Source organism: Euprymna scolopes, chromosome 33, assembly GCF_053919585.1.
Source record: "Euprymna scolopes isolate OS-2025 chromosome 33, ASM5391958v1, whole genome shotgun sequence".
NCBI lineage: Eukaryota > Metazoa > Mollusca > Cephalopoda > Sepiida > Sepiolidae > Euprymna > Euprymna scolopes.
In genome coordinates, this window is record NC_136514.1 from 47400923 (window position 1) to 47423422 (window position 22500).

At 36.1% G+C, this 22500-nt stretch overlaps 1 protein-coding gene and 1 pseudogene across 2 annotated transcripts in view; both read left to right on the top strand.

Moving 5' to 3' along the window:
• The window catches only part of LOC145258207 (uncharacterized), a 369722-nt gene that overhangs the window by 159125 nt on the left and 188097 nt on the right, over positions 1 to 22500 (top strand). The window lies entirely within an intron of this gene.
• On the top strand, positions 18304 to 18420 carry LOC145258490 (5S ribosomal RNA; annotated as a pseudogene).

Here is a 22500-nt window from a genome sequence, read left to right on the forward strand (position 1 = left end):
ATAAACATTTTGCATTTCAACTGTACGTGTTATTTATCCATCCAAACAAAGATTTTATTAGTTATAAAACCATCCTTGGTATATCATTACTATTTTCTGTTAATTTCAGTGTTGCGTGACCAGTCGTTTAAGAGTTTAGTGGTTTAATATTTACACGCAGACACACACACATACATACATCTACTGTTTTATTTGTATAGATTATTTGAATCTTCTGTTTTTCTTTGTTGCTTTTTTTCAGTTGATTTGTCAAAAAATGAAACAATCGTGCTTCATTTTTTTATGGAATCCTTTGTATATTTATTTATCCTCATCCTCATGATCGTTGTTGTTTTACCACGTTTTGGACAACACTTCCTCTGGCCTTCTTCAGGTGATTAAACGCGACGGGTTACGAATGTTGAGTCTCGTAACTGTATCCCCAGTAGTTACTGCCTTCCATAGTTGCTGTTGTCGTCTCACCACGTTTTGGCCAACTAATCCCCTGGCGGAGTTTGGGTAGGATTGAAACCACTATCTTCAGACAGTACTCAGTTGGAACCATAGAGATTCAACGCGCATGACACAGTGAATAGAAGCATTGAATTTTTACAGTTACAGCTGAGCATTGTCTGAAGATTGCGGTTTCAATCCTACTCAAAGCAGGCCATAGGATTAATTGGCAAAGACATGGAGACAACAACAAATATGTGAGGCAGTTATTATTGGGGATACAGTTAAAACTTAGCATTCCTATCCTGTCGTGGTTAATCACCTGAAGAAAGTCAGAGAAAAAGTGATATTCTCCTGAAGGTTGAAGGTTTAATCCTCAGTGTCGGTGACTGAAAAATACAATTGCAAATTACTTAAGACCCCTATCTAGTCATGGCTGACGAAACAAGAGCATGCTACCCCCGTGAAGTAAATAAAGAGTTCCATTTGAAATTCTGTCCCAATGACTGAGTTCAACAGAAACATTCCCAAGTTCAACAAGATACACCTGAAGATGGTTGGAGGTTACATTGACCGAAACGTTGTGAAAATCACATTCAAGATGAGAACAGTAGTCCGATGAATCCAAATAATATAAATTGTTTCTAATTGTATAACTAAATTAATATGTGGCATTCTGCATCTAGTCTGGTGTACTGCAGAATCTGCTGTGGCTATATTGTTCGAAGCTGGAATTAGCTTTCCAGATGCAGGCTTGGACGAGTGATAAGGAGGTCTAAGTTTGACAAGTTACCAGGGTCTATCTTTCGGTATTGTAAACAAAGTCCAATAAAAAAAGTAAGCCAATATGGTCGGAACCAGGACAGCTGCAGGAGTTGTCAGAAAAGGTATTGCAGAGCTTCATCATCCATCTATTGGGACTCCAAACTGGATATTTTGTTGGGGTTTACTTCCTTAGCCTTTACTTTTCCCAAGGCATGAATATAAGTACATTAATTAAAATGCGACATGTAACGTGATCCAAATGCACATTAGCATGCATTCACTTATGAACACCTATAAGATACAAGATACTTGGGTGTCTTCAATATCCTTGCATAGAGGCTTGTCTGGGGTCCTGACATGAGGGTACTTTTTGTTTAAAGTAAACTCTGATCAGATTTTTAAAAATATGGTGCGTTGTCTCCTCAAGCCATCTAGCATGTCTTTTGAGTTTCAGACAGGGCCGCTCTCTCCATTAATATAGGACAGCTTTTATTAGTTAAAAAAATTAAAAAGCCGTAGACAATTAGGAACTTGTATGAGATAGATATATGAATACAAACAAACGTACACACTGGCAGGCCAGCATGCAGGATAAAAGGGGCCCCTCAGCACTTTTATACACTAAGCAGGGAGGCGTAAACAATGGTGTAAACTTTATCTTTGGAAGTGGCACTCCAGCCATGACAGGGGTCAACCAGGGTCAGCCATCAGCCTTTGGTAAAAGAGGTCTTGTCTCGCTATCTCCATCATTTGCAGCACAAAAAAAAAAAAAAGAAAATTAAGACGCTTGAAATGTCCGGCTATGGCCTGTTGCACAAAAGAATGCAATTGATTTTGCTATCATTACTCGAGTTTGAAAAGTGAAGCAAAGTATGAAATGAAAACCTGTCCGAGAAGACAAATTTTCTAAATAAGAACGTGAATAAACTTACATTTAAAGGTCAGCATTTTCGTATGAATCCAATGATTCTATTGTTTCTCATATGTCCTGCCAAGGGGATATATATATATATATATACCGGTTGAAGTAGTTATGTATGGCATAGTCACATTGACACACAGGTTCTCGTTAGATCACCAAAGTTAAGCAACATTGAGCCTGGTCAGTACCAGATGGGTGACCAATTTGGGAGTTCCAGGCGCTGCAAGAGTTGCAAAAACCTAACGTCGTCATCTTCCCTAATGGGCATATACATGCGACTGGGGACTGCTTGTAAATTTCATACTCCCATGGAACTTCCTCCTTTGGACGAAGCTGGTTAAACCTACATAGGGTTAATGCTATTTCCATTCTATTCCAAGTAGTTGCCACAGTTTCAAGTAATAATCTTGTGAATGGCCTTACTGAAGGAATGTTTGTGGTCGAAACTGGTATTCCTAGCGTGAAGATTGCATACCTTTTAGATGTCTGTCATATATGGCTCTAACAATCGGTATTTATGTTTTGTTTTGTTTTTTTACTTAGAAGGGCACTACTTATCAAGGTCCAGAGGCCATTCAAGGATAGGGGTTGTGCTAAATAAGTGGTGAGACCACATCAGTCATGGTAAAAACTTGGGTAGGGTAAGATTATCTAAATGGATGGCTCAATAGGAATTTATTCACATTAGACTTGGAGACAACCATGTTATCATCAGCTGGGAAGCAGACAAATGGTATTGTGTTCCATAGATGGACAGCTCTAGGGAAGAAACTCTGCTCGTGGAATTGTTGTTTAGTTTTGAGCACAGATGGGGTATGAGGAAAGTTACTGGCTTATCTTGTAAGGCGGAAGGACCCAAGTGTACTCGGATTCATTATATCAAATTCCACAATTGGAATCCTTTCTAGAAAGACATTGGGACTGTGTTAATGTTGCCAACATCCAAAGTCAAAATGTTTTTGTGGAACAGGTTGGATTCGAACACCCAAATTGTTAGTCTGTATCGTTAGCCACTGTCAACTCAAAGCAGCTTACATTTATAAACGCAACCAATTGAATAACATACTTGAGCGAAGTTCCAAAATAAGATATCACCTTCTTAGTGTCTGGCTATCAGATTTCGGAAGTTTCATGAATATATAAACAAGGTAAAGGGGGGAGGGGCATAATTTATGAGGTTGTAATCGATATCTGCTGTCTGATACAGTTCTCAGATGAATCTTGAAAAAATAAAAGTATTTATTTTTATAACAAAAGTTTCTACCAGATCTGTAGGTGTCCTTGATATGACCTTAAAGTGCATTGGTGTTGAGACTAGTGTTGGGACGATTAATCGGAATCGAGAATCGGAAAAATCAGAGCTATTTAAGGTATTGGAATCTGAAAAAATTGAGCCTCATTTTTAATTCCAAAAATCCGGCTGGGGATTTTTATCCTCAGCTCCCAAAATCAACAGATTAGACCATTCCTGTAATGATACAATCCCTGTTTATTTGTGCAGTTCTAGAAAGTCCACCCTCCCAGGCCTTGCCTTCTCTCTTTGAGAAGGGATTAGTTTATTGCTAATCGCCTGAGACATTCTTACTGAGAAATACCAATAAGGCTGTCCAGGCACTTTTTACAGGTCAGTGCCCCTCCTTCCCCTTCAGAGGCATTGACTTTTTGATTCCACTTTCTGACGTTGGTGTTTAAATTCTTGAAGTGGGAGAGAACTAAAAACCTTTCAATTCCAAAAACGATTCTTTAAAAAAAATTTTTCTGGACACTATATAAAGTGTCAACCCTCTCTGACATACAGCGTCTGGTATTATCAAATGGTCACTCTTATGGGACTGACCAGGCTCAGCATTGCTTAACTTTGGTGATCTACCGAGGACCTGTGTGCCAATGTGATTATGGTATATTATAGATAATGCACTGCTACCTTTTTAACACATTACCACAGGAATGCTTCCCTGTAAGCTTCCTCTTTCTCTCAGGAGAGATTGCAAGTCTGTCTCTGTTCTATCATAACTTTTATGGTAGGTCCTCACCTGAGACCCAATCTATGGTCCCCCACCCCGTCAATCGTTCACAACCAGTACTCATCTAACTACAACAACTGTCAACAATTTCCCTCACTCTTTATCTGTGCCAAAAATAAAACGAAAATTTCAGGGTTTCTTTCCTAGAACTGTCTATCGGTGGAACACAATGCTGTGAGGCTGCTTCCCAGCTAACTATAACGTGGTCGTTTTCAAATCTTATGTAAATAAGTTCCTGTTGAGCCGTTCTGTTAAATAATCAAATTCCACCATAACTGATCATGTTCTCTCAGCATCCACCGAATACTTAATAACCCTTATCCTAGAGTGGCCTCCGGGCTTTGATAAGTGGTAATCTCCACCCTCCTCATGAAAAAAGACTATAAGATCATCATCTTCAAGTCAAATGTCATTAAATACTTGCCAGAAATCGAAATCGTCCTCATAGCATTAGTCTGTATTTCAAAACATTTTTTTTAACAGTCAAGTGTTTATCAACTGATTTTGTATTCTTTTTTTTTTTTTTTTTTTTTATTTTGCATGCTGAATTAAAAAATACAGTTTATTTTTCTGGGTCACGCCTGGCTTCTAAGGTTCCCATCACATTAAAGTACAAAACATAAGACTTTCATTCAGAGAATAAAAGGCCATGAAATAAAAAAAAATAAAAAAATCTATTTGCTATAATTAACTCTGAAATCATCACAGACAGGTATTATTGTGTTTTTACTCACTAGGAGTTCTCACTTAAGTAATTCTCAATTATCGCTCAGTGTTTACTGGAATCTGAGTGACAACAAGTCCCCCCCCCCCGAGACCATCAAATTCCCCCCCCCCCCGTTAAAAACAACATGAACAAAAGCATCCATTTTGGCCAAGATCAAAGTGTAGTGTCTGTTCTTCAGATGCGACACTTCCATTTCTAGTTCTCTTTCAGTGGAGGAGAAATCCTTCACGACTGAGACAATTTTTATTTTTGTACCTTTTCTCCACGTTAAAAAACGACCCTGGTGTCTAACTCTGTCCCATGGGAAGGCATTTCTGAACGCAATCAAAGAACAAAAGCATCAGTATCTTTTCTTTTTCTTTTTTTTTTACTACCAAACAATTTATTATCGAACCGGAAATACCTGATGTGGTATTAGTCCTGTTCAAGCTATGTCGGTTTTCCTCCAAAAGAGAAAGTTTGCAGGGAATATCAAATTCACAAGAGGTCTCCAGCCGTATGTATATCCTGGTCATGGGAAGATGTTATACAGCATTTATCATTCCCAAATGGCCACCCATCTGATACTTGCCAGGCTCATTTAATGATCTAATGACAACCGGTATGTTAATGTGATCATGCCAAAAAAAAATGACTAGATCAAAGATGGAATCATTTTAGACAGAAATGACCATAGTTATTTGATCCGATGTTGGCGTTTAACAATCTTTCTTTTCATAGTGTCTTGTTTGTCTGCTTAAACCCCTATGGAATCAAAAAAACAAAGTAAAGAAGTTTGACACAATTTCTTTTTTTCCAGTTGAAAGAAAAGGTGCTTATTATCGGTCACTTCATCACTAAACCACTGCCATATATTTTCTAAACCAGCAACAATATGGTAACATTTTTGCTTTTCCCATCTCTGGGTAGATTAACAGTTTCATTTTAGCCTGCAGTTATAACCAGCTGTTATGCATTTAACAGTTGAAGATCGCCCGAATATCTTGCAAAAGTCCGGAGGATTTGCACGTCTTGCGTCTTGTTTTAAAAGTTCTTGTCATCCACTATGTGGTTAAAAAAAAACCCTGTCATTTCGACACATGCTTTTTCTCCTCCTGTGTGTACACATGCTTTTTTTTTTTTTTTTTTTTTACACAGGAGTCACCACTTATGAAGGCTCGGAGGCCACTCGAGGATAAGGGTTAATGGGTATACAGTCTCTTCTTTCAATCTTGTTGTGACGTCATGCTTGCACCAGGGTCTGGTCATTTGCATATGTGTTGATGCCGCTGCTGCTAGATGTGTGTCATTGGCTTCGCTAGAGATGAGCCCAAATCAGCGGCCAAACTTTTTGAACACAGTTTGTGTCCTAACGCTGTATCAAACAAAGGGACATAACTCAAATAAAAAAAAATCACTTTCTTACAGCCTAAATACAAATAGTATTTTAATCATTAGAAGATGATTAATTACGAGCTGTGTCTCACTGGCATTGCCTCGAAGGATGAAAAGCCTTCGACTGCCATTTGTAAATAACTAATTATAGATGGTGATATTTGCCGTTCGTCTTTACATTGTTCAGTGTAGATGGGTTTTGTGTTGCAAATAAAGTATCTGTTCCGTTTTAGTAGAGTTGTATTGATTGATTGATTGATTGATTAATTGATTTCTGTTAACGCTAGTAACACACTTGCATTTTAGAAGTCCTTGATTCGTCCGATGCGACCTGAATTTTTGTCAGATAATCTAACGATAAGGGTTGATGAGATGCATATATTTGTAATAGAGCGTGTATGCACATATGGCAGCAGCAGCAGCAGCAGCCGACGTCTGCAAATGACTAAGCCGTGTGAGAGGTGACGTCACAGCGGGGAAGACGGTAAGAAAAAGATTATAATATAAGAAAAACGACAGGACAGAAATAGACATGTTACACACATGACCAGAGAGCAACTGGAAGAAAAAAACGTGTCCTAAACATGGCCGGACAAAAACAAAGTACCACATGTTCAAGACTGCAGTCTTGTTAAGCACATTGGAATACGAGATGACTTTTGAACAAGAGACAAGGCGTTATTCTAGAAGTACCTGTAAATAAATGTCTGCTGTTTCAATTGAAAAAAAAAGCGAGTAAAAATTCTTTCCTTGTCTTTGTTTCCTTGGAACTGTCTGCATGCAATGTGTGTGTTTGGACTGTTGGCATGTAATGACTGTTACAAATTGTCAGGGGAATGGTGAAGAATATTGAGAGAGGATTGAAAATGAATGTGCTAAAAGAATTCGATTCCTTATGATGCCGGTTTATGACAAGTGTTTATTGTGACATTGGATTCGATGATGGCAATGTTATAATCTGCAGGGAAGCAGTTCCTTGGTAGTGTGTTCTACAGATGGCAAGTTCTTAGAAAGAAGCTCTGTTTATGGACGTTCCTTCTGATGTTAAGCATACTGTGGCAGAAAGGAATGTTCTTTGCAGTTGTGGTAGACGGATGAGTTCTTTCTGCGACTACCTTACAAGGAGAAACTATAGATTGGTGCTCAGTCGAGCATCTTTTATGGAAATAACGATGGAATAGAGAAAGACTAGCAAAGTCTCTTCGGTGGTTGAAGAGAAGATAACATCCCTCTCTTAATTGTATAATCGATTTTGAACTCTGCCAAGGTAAGAAATGTAACATTACACATGTGTTAACATGTAGACACTCAGAACCCAACACGTTGTAGCAGAGTATGTCGCAAGGAACATAGACCAAGTAATAACTCCACTCCTTTTTTCTTTTTTTTTCTTTTTTTTTTTGGTAACAACGATATTTATTTCCAGGTACTTTTCCCAAATAAAGCATAAACATGCGCCTTTTCTCTAACCTCTGTCCTCTTGAATGTCCTCGTTGGGCAGTGCACACATTTTTCTTTTTTATAGTCGTTTTCTTTTTCGTTACGATGATGTCACTTTGCACACGGCTCAGCATTTGCATATAGCTGCCATACTCTGTTTCAGAAAGAGTATTTTGAGTGGCACTTCCGCAGATGTGAGTGCCTTGTGAGAAGATACAAGAGATTAGTGGTGCTCAGTCGAGCACCTATCATGGAAATAACGATAAAGTACAAAGGCAGCTGTCAGGAACAGAACAGATCATCCCTCATTAGATTGCTAAATAGGCGTTGAACTCTATCAAGGCAAGAAAATATTCTGAGCGGCACCTCTCCAGATGTGGCAGCATACTCCATCTTAAAAAATATTTCATTCTCATATTTGTGGAGGAGAATATCATTTCTGAAACAATAGAGTGTCATCTAACTATTGTGATAATATCGATCCTCCCCCCCCCCAAATGTTGGAAATTAAAAAAAAAAACACATATAACAAAAAAGAAGGAATAGGTTTATCAGTAGAACAGGGGAGAAGTTTTTCACCAAAACACACAAAGGGAACTAAAATAGGGTTGTTAATCAAGGTGTGGCAGTAAACAGGAGCAAAAGGACTAGATATATGTTTAGTTATTTTATGGGTAGTTCTAGGTGTGATCGTGGGTTTTGCGACAGTTGGAGACAATTTACGGATAGAAATATCAACCCTTTTCGGGTTATTTAATGCTGAATCCAAAGATTTTGAAGAAAAATTTTTAATAGAATATATTTGTTGTTTTCCAGTCGGTTTCTATTTAACCCATAGTTGGAACCCTAACAGGTACTACCACTCCGGATCAGAGTGAACCTGGGAGCAATGGTAATTAAAGGGTGGCTCCACACTCCCCAAAGCCCACAAGCTGGGGCCTCACCACTGGATATAGTTTAAGGTCATATCCAGGACCCCCATTGAGGGACTTTTACCCTCTGCAGGGGGGGGGGGCAGTCGGTGTATTCTAATGCCCCACCGACAGGGCCGTTCCATAATGGATACATACAATTTAAACTTTTTTCGATGTTTTCGTTTTTTAATGTCTTGATTAAACTGTACAAGTACCGGATTTTCTACTGAGATAAATCAAGGTCTAGTGTAAGAACATGTCGCAAAAATTTTCAGAGATTCCCAGCTTTTAACTAAGTCGTTGAAATGATTTCTTAGGGCTCAGTGTCACTGAGATCTGTACAGCATCAATGGTCCTTTCCGGCTTAGCACAGACTTTCTAACCCAAATAAGTGCCTTTAGAATTTAGATTTTGCTCTGAATTTCTGAACCCAATCAAAGATCCTGGTTTTTAATGGGGCATAGCAACACTGAAATGTTTTCCGAAATTTGACTTTGTATGATTTGCTGGTAAAATAGGCCTCTACGCAAAACCTTTTTCTTACATGTTACATGTTGAGGAAGAATATTTTTTCAGTATGTCGTGCACAACGTTGAATATTATATTCTGAAATAAAAAAGAAAAAAAAAATTTAAATTAACGATTTTATATAAAAGAATTGCAGGTTCTATTAAAAAAAAATTATTTTTAAATCACCCTGTATTTTAGAACCAAAAAGAAGTATACAAACGAATAAAACATGTATCCAAACATCAAGGTGCGGAGAAAATAAGAAAAACTATTATACGAAATATTAGAGAAAAGTCATCTTGCCTAAAATATGCTTTAAATGTGCATCGTTTCTTACAGCATCACTGCTCCTTACTGTCCTAGAATTCACTCTCTGAATAGTTGTCCATTAGACCATTAGAATGTAGATTTTACACAGTTCCAAACTTTTTTTTTTACACTTATCAAAGCTTGGAGGCCACTCAAGGATAATGGTTAATGAGTGTAATAATGGAATAATATCGAGGTAATCATTAATAGTGGAAATTTGGTAAATTGGATTACTTAAAGGGGACGGCTTATGAAGAACTTGTTTACGTTGAATTTCTGAACCCAATCAAAAATCCTGTGTTTTGATGACAGATAACAACATTGAAACGTTCTTCAAAATTGGACGCATACTACAGTTTATATATCTTCTGTCTAAAACATGCTTCAAATGGGCACCGTGATGTTGGAGTCAGACTTGTACATGTCATCACTGAGTCGCATACAACATCAATATTCCTTTCTGTCATAGCAATCGCTCCCCATACCCGAAGGAGTGTCTTTTAGAAACCTTTAAAATTTACATTTTGCAATCTTGCAAACTTTCCGAATTTCTGAACCCAATAAGAAACCCTGCTTTGTAATGTCACATAGCGATATTGAAATTATTGTAATGTAACATAGCGATATTGAAATTATTGTAATGTCACATAGCGATATTGAAATTATTGTGATGTCACATAGCGATATTGAAATTATTGTAATGTCACATAGCAATATTGAAATTATTGTAATGTCACATAGCGATATTGAAATTATTGTGATGTCACATAGCGATATTGAAATTATTGTAATGTCACATAGCAATATTGAAATTATTGTAATGTCACATAGCAATATTGAAATTATTGTGATGTCACATAGCGATATTGAAATTATTGTAATGTCACATAGCAATATTGAAATTATTGTAATGTCACATAGCGATATTGAAATTATTGTGATGTCACATAGCGATATTGAAATTATTGTAATGTCACATAGCGATATTGAAATTATTGTAATGTCACATAGCGATATTGAAATTATTGTAATGTCACATAGCGATATTGAAATTATAGTGATGTCACATAGCGATATTGAAATTATCGTGATGTCACATAGCGATATTGAAATTATTGTAATGTCACATAGCAATATTGAAATTATTGTAATGTCACATAGCAATATTGAAATTATTGTGATGTCACATAGCAATATTGAAATTATTGTAATGTCACATAGCAATATTGAAATTATTGTAATGTCACATAGCGATATTGAAATTATTGTGATGTCACATAGCGATATTGAAATTATTGTAATGTCACATAGCAATATTGAAATTATTGTGATGTCACATAGCGATATTGAAATTATTGTGATGTCACATAGCGATATTGAAATTATTGTAATGTCACATAGCGATATTGAAATTATTGTAATGTCACATAGCGATATTGAAATTATTGTAATGTCACATAGCAATATTGAAATTATTGTAATGTCACATAGCGATATTGAAATTATTGTAATGTCACATAGCGATATTGAAAGTATTGTAATGTCACATAGCAATATTGAAATTATTGTAATGTCACATAGCGATATTGAAATTATTGTAATGTCACATAGCGATATTGAAATTATTGTAATGTCACATAGCAATATTGAAATTATTGTAATGTCACATAGCGATATTGAAATTATTGTAATGTCACATAGCGATATTGAAATTATTGTAATGTCACATAGCGATATTGAAATTATTGTAATGTCACATAGCAATATTGAAATTATTGTAATGTCACATAGCGATATTGAAATTATTGTAATGTCACATAGCGATATTGAAAGTATTGTAATGTCACATAGCAATATTGAAATTATTGTAATGTCACATAGCGATATTGAAATTATTGTAATGTCACATAGCGATATTGAAATTATTGTAATGTCACATAGCGATATTGAAACATTCGCAGAAATTTGACTTGCACTACAGTGCATGATTTGTTGGTAAAATAGATCGCCATTTTTTCCTTAATTGTTCATGACATGTTGGGGAAGAATATTTTTCCAATATGTTTGTGCACAACATTGACTATTATATTCTGAAAGAGAAATTAAGTTTTATATAAAAGAATGTCGATTTTGTTTTTGAGGGGTGAAGGGGGTGGGAGTGGTCATCCTTTTTTTATTTATTTATTTTTTTTTTTTTATTACATTTTCACCCCAAACAAGGCACATTCCCACTTTGGTGTAGGGGGCTGCTATCAGGGGCAGCAACTACTGGGGCACTATGTTGGGATTTGGGCAGCAAGATGTCGGTTCACGTTGCACTTGAACTTCTGCATGTCAGTACAGTTAGGGAAGCAGGAACCTGGAATGGAATTCTAGAGCCTAGCGGTTCTGGGGAAGAAACTACTGGAGTAGAAAGATCTTTTACATCTAGGGATCTCTACTGTGTGGGGGTGGGATTTAGCTGCCTGTCGGGTTTGTCGAGGGTGTCTACGTAGTGGGGGCACAAGTGTTTGCAGTTAGTATTTTTTTTTTATTATTCATTTCGAACTTTGTCAACATTTCAAAGAATTTGATTTATTGTTTGCTAGTTGAGATTATAATAACATTTTTATAAATTTAAACAAAATCTCTATCATATTTTAAAAGAGAAAAGAAACAAATTAAAATTAACAGTTTTATGTAAAAAAAATATGTGGGCTTTGTTTTTCTTCATTGTGATTCTGTTATTTATTTATTTATTTATTTTTTTTATGTGGGAGGGTCATTCTGTATATAGAAAAAAGCTTTCAAGAAAAAACGTTGATTGACTATCATTCAATATAATAATAGTTTAACGTTTGTCTGATCATTTCTTATAACGTTTCAGTTATATTGATCACTTTGCTTAAAAATTATCTTCTGTCTAAAATATGCACCAAATGGCACTGCGGCGGTCAAGATAATTTTGTACACGTCGCCATTGAGTCCCCTACAGCATCAGTCTTCCTTTCTGTCCTAGCACTTCCTCTCCTACCCGAAGGAGTATCTTTTAGAATCCTTTAAAATTTACATTTTGTACAGTTCTAAACTATCTGAATTTCTGAACCCAATCAGAAATCTTGCTTTGTAATGGCGCATAGCGATATTAAAATTTGTTCAGAAATTTGACTTGCACTACAGCATATGATTTGTTGGAAAAATAGGACTCCATGCAAAACATTTTTTTCTTAACTGTTCATGATATGTTGGAAAAATATTTTTCCAGTATGTTGTACATAACATTGACGATTATATTCTGAAAGAGAAACGGAAAAGAAATGATTAACAGTTTTATATAAAAGAATGTCGGTTTTGTTTTTTTTTGGGGGGGGGGGTGAAGGGGGGGGGAGTGGTCATCCTGTATAATGATTTAGTATTTTTTAAAAATTCATTTCGAATTTGGTCAACTATTCAAAGAATTTGATTTATTGTTTGCTAATTGAAATTATAATAAAATTTGTATAAATCTAAACGAAATCTCTATTATATTCAGAAATTTGACTTGCACTACAGTGTGTGATTTGTTGGTAAAATAAGACTCCAAGCAAAACATGTTTTTTACTTGATTACCCATGACATGTTGGGGAAGAATTTCTTTTCAATATATTGTGTACATGGTTGACAATTATATTCTAAAAGAGAAATGAAAATAATTAAAATTAAGTTTTATACAATAAAAAAAAATGTGAGTTTTGTTGTTTTGGGGATCACCCTGTATTTATCATACCATAAAAATGTTTAAAACAACGTAGCCTTTTGTGATACTGAAGTCGGTGTCCCCTAACGATGCTACGTTAAACAGAGCTGAGAGGAAAAAGGATAATGAAATACCAAGGTCGTATGCACAACATGAAAAGAAACTGGAATCTTAGGAAGATCTTTATCATTCCAGTTATTATAAGACCAACAGCACCCATAAAAAAGAATTTCAAAAACTACCTGACAAATATACCCGGTGAACCAAGTGCAAGGGGGATCCAAACGATTACACTTAAAGGGACGGGTAGAATCTTAAAAAGATCTCTTAATTGCAATATATGAGTGAGCGGGCGAATGTCTGATATCCAGAAGGATGTTTCATCCCCAACTTAAACAAACTGATGAGAAAATTGAAAAAAATAAATAAATAAATAGATTGCAAATATCCAAACACGGACAAGAAGTGCTTTAAGAGACACCTTCCCAAATGCCACAGCAATACTCCATCTTAGAGCATATCTGAATATATAAGTAAGGGGTTGCATCAGGAGCCAGGTACTGAAGATTGCCCCCCCCCTGCCAATCTTTCACGAAAAACACCCGTCTAGCTGAAACCACTGTCAATAATTTTCACCACTCTTTATCCGTGCCTAAATCAAAACGTAGATTCCATGAAGAAAGCTTGTTTCTTAGAACTGCACGCCTGACTACAACTTGGTTGTCTTCAAGTCCAACATAAACAAATTCTTGATGAACCGCCCCCCCTTAAGTAATCCAAGTTACGAAATTTCCACTACTAATGATTACTACAATATTATCCCATTGACTACTGTACACTCTATAACCCTTATCCTCGAGTGGCCTTTGGGCCTTGATAAGTGGTGACTCCTATGTAAAAAAAAAAAAAAAAAAAAACCTTTTTGGTGCAGTGGAATAATCTAGCCATTTTTTTCCAGCAATCTTAGTAACAGATTGAATATAAATCTGCCATTCAGCCAGGATTGTTTTTTTTTTTTCTTTCTCAGCACCCAACAAAGTCTAGGCCAATTTTTAAATGGCCTTTTCTCCCCTGCAGTATGTTGCTGTTCTTGTGTAATTCTAGGAGGTCCACCTTCCCAGGCTTTGCCTTCTCTCTTCGGTAAAGGGTTAATTATTTGTTTAGTTATTAGTTGTTATTTGCCCAAGGCGCCCCTATTATAAAATGCCGAATGGGCTACCCGAACATTTTTTGTAAGATAGAGTGCTCTTCCTCTAGGGCACTTGCTCTTCAATCTTACTTTCCGACCATTGTGTCACATCTTCCCACGGTTTGAGGGAGATAAACAGTCTTTCATTTTAGATCTGGATACTTCTAGGAGTTTATTAAAGCAAGGGGTTTTCTTTAAGGTGGGAGTCATTCATTTCAGCTGGCACAAAACAACAATCAGTGAGAATTTAACACCGGCTCTTATATATGAGAGATTTGTTTTGTTTTGCGGCATATCGACCCTTTTTGGATTAATTAATGTCAAATCCAGTAATTTAACAAAAAAAAAAAAAAAAAAGGGTGTATGCTTCAAATTGTTTATATCTTTAAATATTTATTAGTGATGTTTGGTTTGGTTGTTTTGTTTTATGGCATATCAACCCTTTTCAGGTTCAGTCATTTTCGTAAAAGCTTTTATGCTTCACGTTAATAAGTTCAAGCATTTATTTGTGGTGCCATGTCAAACTTTTTTATGCCAAATGTAATGCGAACAACCAACTTAAACCCAAACTTCCCACCAAGGTTGTCCCTATAAATCTGGCACTTATCACACTAGTCTCTTGTGTTTTAGTGACAATATGACTTGTTTGTGGTTTGGTTTGGTTATTTTGTCTTATGGCATTGCAACCGTTTTAGCATTATTAAATTCCGAATCCAGTAATTTTGAAAAAAAAAAAAGTTTTTGTGTTTCAAGTTCTTTATATCTTCAAATATTTATTCATGGTGTTTGGTTTGGTTATTTTGTAGGAAAAAACAAACAAACATGTTTTGTGCTTTGCATAACATGATTGAGTTTTGCAAAGGGAATGGAAAAAAAAATTGTAACATCAGTGTGTGGTGCATTTAAATCAGGAAGCCGATATCTTCAGACAACCTGATCTAGTAGCATCAGGTATACGAGGGAGAGAGAGAGAGAAAGAGAGGGAGAGAGATGTGTGTGTGTGTCTGTAAATGTAAGTGCTTAGTATAAGTAAAAAAAAACAAAAAAAAACTGTATAATTCAGTAGATGTCAGAAATAGGATACATTAAAGTAGGTTCATGTGTGCCTATATGCATCAGATGCCATAAACAAGTAAATATTTGATGGTTACGCTTCGCTTCCTGCCGACTTGCCAATTGCAGCCGTACTAAGAACAACAGCCAGCAACAGCAGTAGCTACGGTAACAACCTTATGTACTCACTAGCCTTAGTGCCCGTCATTGCCTGGGTGTTAAGAGGTATGTGTTGAGCAAAAAAAAAAAAGTACTAGTCAAGTAGGCCCGAACTTTTACCGCGAAGGAGGAAAAGAATGTAAAAAAAACAAAAACATGCCGTCTTTGCCGTTGTGTTCATCTCTAAACCGGAAGTGGCGAAGGTTTAAATTAAGGCTAGACAATCGAAAAGCGGGGATGACTTTCGAAAATATCGGCGAAAAAAAGCGACTCCTCCGTGTAGAAAAGTGCCCAGTTGAGGGTGAAGGAATTAATGTTTTTATCTAATTTCTCAATATTTGTTGTCCAAAGGGTCGAGCTTCAAAACGATACCGATCTCGTGAAAATCTGCCGACCCTGTCGAAAGTTTTAGGCAAACAAACATGCATACATACACACATACATACATTTAAACAGACAGGTGAGATTTATATTATAGAAAACTAGCCTGGGTGCCTGGAGATGTGTGTTGAGCAAAAAAAAAAAAAAGTTGTAGTAGGAAGGCAGGTTCGAACCTGTGACACGAAGGCAGAAAAGGAAGTGGAGGTGTGTGTAAGGGTGTTGGTTGAACAAAAAAAAAAAAAAAGGAAAATTGCAAGCGCAAAAAAAAAAAAGAAAAATATGAGTTGTAAGCAGGCTCGAACGCGTTACACGCCAGAGGAAAAAGAGGTGGAAAAAAAAAGAAAAAAGTGTCTTACCGATGTGCCTACGTGATTATGACGGTACAAGCGGTTGAAATAAGACCTTTTATGCAATGTTGTGGGCGCGAGGATTGAATGACTTACAAAAAATATCAGCGCAAAAAACTGACCCTCCCTGTAAAAAAATTGCCCAGTTTTGTCGTTCTTTGCTAGTAAGCAATATCTCGTCCAGATACAAAATTTTTTTTTTTTAAATCCACTAAAAGAATCGTTTTTGGAAGCAGAAATTAGGCAGAAATTTTTCCAGTACCAATACACTAAAAACTGCAGGTTTTCCAATATTCTAGCGTTTTTTTTTTGTTATCTTGTCTAAAGAAACTTTGTCTCTGTGTGTGTGTGTGTTCTATCCTTATAAACTCGGAAACGACTGTGCCAATTGTTTTTTGATTTAACACAAATGTACTTTATGTGTGTGGTGGTGTTCTTAGGTAGATTTTGTATCAGAATGCCTCCAATAAGTATCAAAAATTGCTAATCAAAAAATCCGATTATAGAATGAACGATACGTTCGATTTTGACTAAAATTAACACTCTTACACAGCCTAACATCACAAGTGCATTTGAGAAGTTTTATCACCACACAAGTAGAAGGACTCAGCATATAAAGTCAAAAATAGGTTTTTTGATAAGATGGGGCGCGTTCAAAATGAATGTGTCTGTTTAGAGCACAATTGAGTCATGATTCTTGACTTTTTCATCATATACCATTTTTCATCATATACCATTTTTCATCATATACCATTATCACCGGTCAGCCAATAAGGCAAAATCAGCAGTATATTCTTTGATATGATAGGAGCGCATTCAAAATTAATTTTTCTGTTTGGAGCTCAATTGAAGCATGATACTTGCACCGCAACTGGTCCCCAACAAGAACAGGTAATCAATCGATTTGATTAAAAAATGGGAGATTTCACTGATTTCAATGGCAATATAAAAATATGGGAGTGTAAAAAATTTGTTGATCATCATCAATCCTGTGCAACGTCGAGTCACCCTGCTTGTGATATATATATATATATATATATATATATATATAGTTAGCTATAAAATATATATGGCGATTAAGCTACACTGAATATTCCGCGTTTCATCCACTCTAGGATTCTTCAGGCCTATGCGGATGAAACGCGGAATATTCAGTGTAGCTTAATCGCCATATATATTTTATAACTAACTAACTAGCTCTACCTACGTATTGAGCACTTTTGAAGTAAATACTTAATGTTTACGCATAAATTTATACTTTCGTATATTAATTTTATGTGAGTAAATGAAGTAGTTATATATATATATATATAAAATTATTTTTTTATTTATTTTTTATTTTTAGCAGGCCGATCAGCATTGCTTGCCGTAAAATAGGCTTACATATATGTAAAAATTAATAGAAATTCACTTTTTTAGAAGCACAGAAAAAAATGAAATTCCAAACATGACAGAAGATCAGACACGTGCGATATTTTTATTCATTCTTATTTAAATAAAAACTCATTTATATTTTCGGCGAATAACAAAGCTCTCATCAAGAATTAAAAAAAAATTTTTTTGACAATACATTTATTTTTCTTACTTGCCTTGGTGTAGTTCGGCGTGGTCTCTATTTGTCGAAGATAGGTGCTGTATCATCCAGTCCAGTAGGTAAGCGCATGATCATGCGCACATGGGTCAAAATTAGTAGGAATCCACTTAAATATGATATTTCAATGCATGCGGATATATTTATTATTATAGGACTTATTTTCTATTACATCTACATTAGTTAAAATATCATATTTAAGTGTATTTTACGACCGGGCAATGCCGGGTAGCTTGCTAGCATCATAGAAAAGCAGAAGCATAGGAGTGAGTGGATAAAAGGTTTAGTGAAGAAGGACGTGTATCTGGAGGCAAAGAGGGAAGCAAGAAGAGTAATGTACAAAGCCGAGATGGAGGCTGAGAAAGCTAGGTTTCCATGGATATATTTCTCCTTCTTCATCTAGGTTTCCAGATATTCTTGTTCTTCAATTATCATGTCTGTTATTGCAGACATATACGGCATAATCGTGTTGACACACCGGTTCTCGTCAGATCACCGAAGTTAAGCAACATTGAGCCTGGTTAGTACCAGATGGGTGACCATTTGGGAATTCTAGGTGCTGTATGTGCTCTCCGCTTATCTCGGCATTTGTTTCCAGTCGTCCTGTACTTCATTTGCCACTCGTATTTAACAATGTCGTCTCAGGAGAGGTGTGGTTGGAGATTGCACACCTCCTGCCACAAAAATTTTACGCGCAGACAACACTTCGTGAGTATCCTTAGTCTGTCTAAGACTGAAGGAGCGTGTGTTTTATTGCAGATATCGGCGATCATGTCTCTCCAGTCCTCTCTGCATTCGGTCTTTCTGATGGGATCTATAGTTGTGTTTCCAGTTACCGTGTTAAGACTTTCAGTGAACTTTGTTCATTGTCTTCTTCTGCTCTTTTTTTTCCGACGATTTTTTCCTAATATGAAGCTTTTTTTTTCTTTTTTTTTTTTTTTTTTTTTTTCAAGCTGTCCGCCTGCATTAAATGACCGAATAACTAGCAGTGATCTGCTGTACTCTGCCTTACACATGTTGAAGCTGTCGGCGAACTTTGTTCTTTGACCGCCTCTGGTCTTTTTCTGGCGATTTTTTTTTTTTTTTTTTTCTAACATCAAGCTGTTTTCAAGTCACCCCCCCCCCACCTCGCAGTAAATGGCCAAAGAATTTTAACTGGCGTTGACAGTATTGAGTAGTAATCCGCTGTACTCTGCCTTACGCATGACTTCTTCGTTTCTCTTCCTTTCTGTCCATGAGATGCGTAGAATTCTCCTTAAAAAAAAAAAAAAAACATATCTCAGCTGCCTCCAAACGACTTTCAGCTACCTTCGTTACTGTCCAACATTTGCAGCCGTAAAGTAGAAGTGACCATATGTACGTCTTCAAAATTGTGGATATACTAAGAACGAATAATCAAAAGAATAAGTAATTCAGAAAAGCTAAATAAATGGCAGATCAATGTGGATAGTGTCGGAGAGAAGTGTATTTGAAATGACAACGAGGTGTTAGCAACAAGTGAATAGGAAACGAGGGTTGCTTGAAACTGCCACCAAGAAAGATTATTGAATACTGACTTTTCATGGAACCACGAAAATCAATGCAAATAAAACAGTAGATGTATGTGTGTGTGTGTGTGTGTGTGTGTGTAAATATTTAACCGATAAACTGTCACATAACACTGAAATTAACAGGAAATAGTAATCATACGCCAAGATTGGTTTATAACGAGTAAAATCTTTAGACTAATAAGGCGTACTTGTTGACATATTTATATTTCTTTCTGTGCACATTCATTCATAGCTTGAAGTGGTTTAATTTTAAATCTTTCTTATCTATTTGTTGATAGCTCAAACGGTAGCGAACATTTAGTTTTGGTTTCGATTCTACCTGATAGCATCCAACTAATATATATTTTTTTAAAACCTTTGAAATCAGCATTATATATTAGGTACAATATCATATTCAATAGAGAATGGGCTCTGTGATAATAAATACAAAATCTGCGTGAATTAAAATTAGGCAAGGCCCGATGCCCCTACCCCCCTGCAAGTAAACAATATCTCCTCCAGATATAAAAATATTTAAAAGAAAAATCAACGAAAAGAATTGTTTTTGGAATCAGAAATCAGACACGCTTTTCTAATACCGATACGCTAAAAACTTAAGATTTTTCCAATTCCCGATTGCAATTAATCGTCCCAACACTAATGTGTGTATGGATGCGTGCACGTTTGTTTCGATTAAATGTATTTACTGTTTTACGTATAAATGTTGTTATTAGTTGCTATATTTTTATATACTAGCCAGGGTGTCTGGCGTTGCCCGGTTTTTTGGAGGTGCATATTGAGCAAAAAAAAAAAAAAATCGTAGAAGGCAGGTAGGCTCGAACCTGTATCACGAAGAAGTTAAAGAATGTGAAAAAAAAAAAGTGATGTCTTTGCCGTTGTGTCCATCGCCAAACCAGAAGTATCGTAGATTTAAATTATGGCTAGACAATCAAAAAGAGAGGATGACCTTCGAAAATATCGGCGAAAAAAGTGACCCCCTCCTGTAGAAAAGTGCCCAGTTGAGGGCGAAGAGATTACTGTTTTTAGCCAATTTTTCGATATTTGTCGTCCGAACGGTCGAGCCTCAAAATGATACCAAGCTTGTGAAAATTCGCCGCCGCTGTGGAAAGTTTTAGGCAGACATACAAACATACATACATCCATAGGTTTAAACAGACAGGGGAGATTTGTATTATAGATGTTAGAACAAATGTAGATGTGGGATGAAAAGCTGATCCACAAACCAATCTATTTCATAAGTTGTTAACTATGTCACTATTTACATGCCTCCCCACGAAGGTTGAGCTAGACACAAAGTCAGTGTGGGGAAACATCCAACATCCAAGAAAGGGGCACTCTATTTTTAAACGAAGATAACAATTGCCTCACTATAGAAGTGTACTATCAAAAATCACTACTACAAATTGATTCTAGCATAAGTTATGAAAATATATATGCCAATTAAGCTACACAGAATATTCCACGTTTTATTCTCGTGAGAATTCGTCAGGCTTATGCATATATGGCAATTAAGCTACACAGAATATTCCACATTTTATTCTTGTGAGAATTCGTCAGGCTTATGCATAAGTATGCATAAGCCTGACGAATTCTCACGAGAATAAAATGTGGAATATTCTGTGTAGCTTAATTGCCTTATATATTTTTATAACTTACTACCAAGCTCTATCTATGTATTGAGCACTGTTAAAGTAAATACTGAAAAATTTACGCATAAAATTATATCTTCGTATATTAATTTATGTGATTAAATGAAGTATTTATATGTATATATATACACACACACACACACACACACACACACTAGTAGGCCACCCGGCTTTACTCGGTCGTAAGATATGCTTAAATATGATATTTTAATTCATGCAGATTGCGTATTTATTATTATGGAGACAATAGCGATTATTATATTGAACCTATGATATAGTAGTGAGATCAAAACTAAAAAAAATATACATACGACTTGAAGTTAAAAGTGAAACTAAAACATACAACTCTCCACCCTCATTTTGAAGCTTCTGACCCATGCGCATATATATATATATATATATATAAAATTCACCTGTCATCTATAAATATAAAAGCGAAAATGTGTGTATGTATGTATGTTTGTTTGCTTTTTGCATATGTCTGTAAAAGGCTTTTTTCCGAGAAGCGGTCGGCTCACAACTTCTTAAAACTTTTTATATCACATATAAATCATAATATCTACGAGTTAACAACGGAGGTCGCCTGTCTATTTAATTTGCTCGACTTCGAAAAGATAAATATTCAACATTTTTCGCTCTCTGCATGTGGATTAGGCTTTTTTGTATAATAAAAGCGACACTAATTCTGGCTGTATTTTTCCGGTCGCGATTGCCGGAAATGTTCGAAAGCAATCAGATTTGATCAATGTGGAAATATTTTCCTTATATCAGACAATTGCTATTAAATTTGGGCAATCCCCTTTTTATGGGGAGCAGGTCAACCCCCCCCCCCAACATCTTGGGAAAATAAAAATAAAAAAAGCGTTCCCACAGTAAATAAAATACTAGCCCGCAGTCAAAGTTGACCTCATTAAATCATTAAAACGTGCACCTGCCAATTCTAGATAGTTAAACAATTCAAACGTGTTTTCGTTAGTATTTCGCGGTGGCCCAATGGTTAACGTCGCATGTTTTTTTTTCACACTTTAATTTCTAACTTTGCCTCAAGGGTTCGGGTTCGATCCTCATACTTACCTACCAAAACTTTTTTTTTTATCCCCTCCCCCCACCGGAGTTTTGATTTACCCAAAACCACACACACCTCCAAACACCCGAGCAACACCCGGTACCTCCCGCTAGTCTATATATATAAAAGGCAAATGCGGCGCACGCATTATTGTATGTCTCGAAAAGGCTTTTTTCGCCGATGGTCCCGGGGTCGTTACTATCGCTTAAAAGTGTTTATATACTCGCTAGATAATAATATCTATGATTTGGGAATGCGGGTCGTGTCTAGATTTATTTACGTCGATTTTTACAAAATTCTTGCTATTTCAGCCCGTCTTGTGTTCGTTCAGCTTTTTTGTATAAAACTGAAACTAATTCAAAGCTAAGAATTGTTCCCGGCAA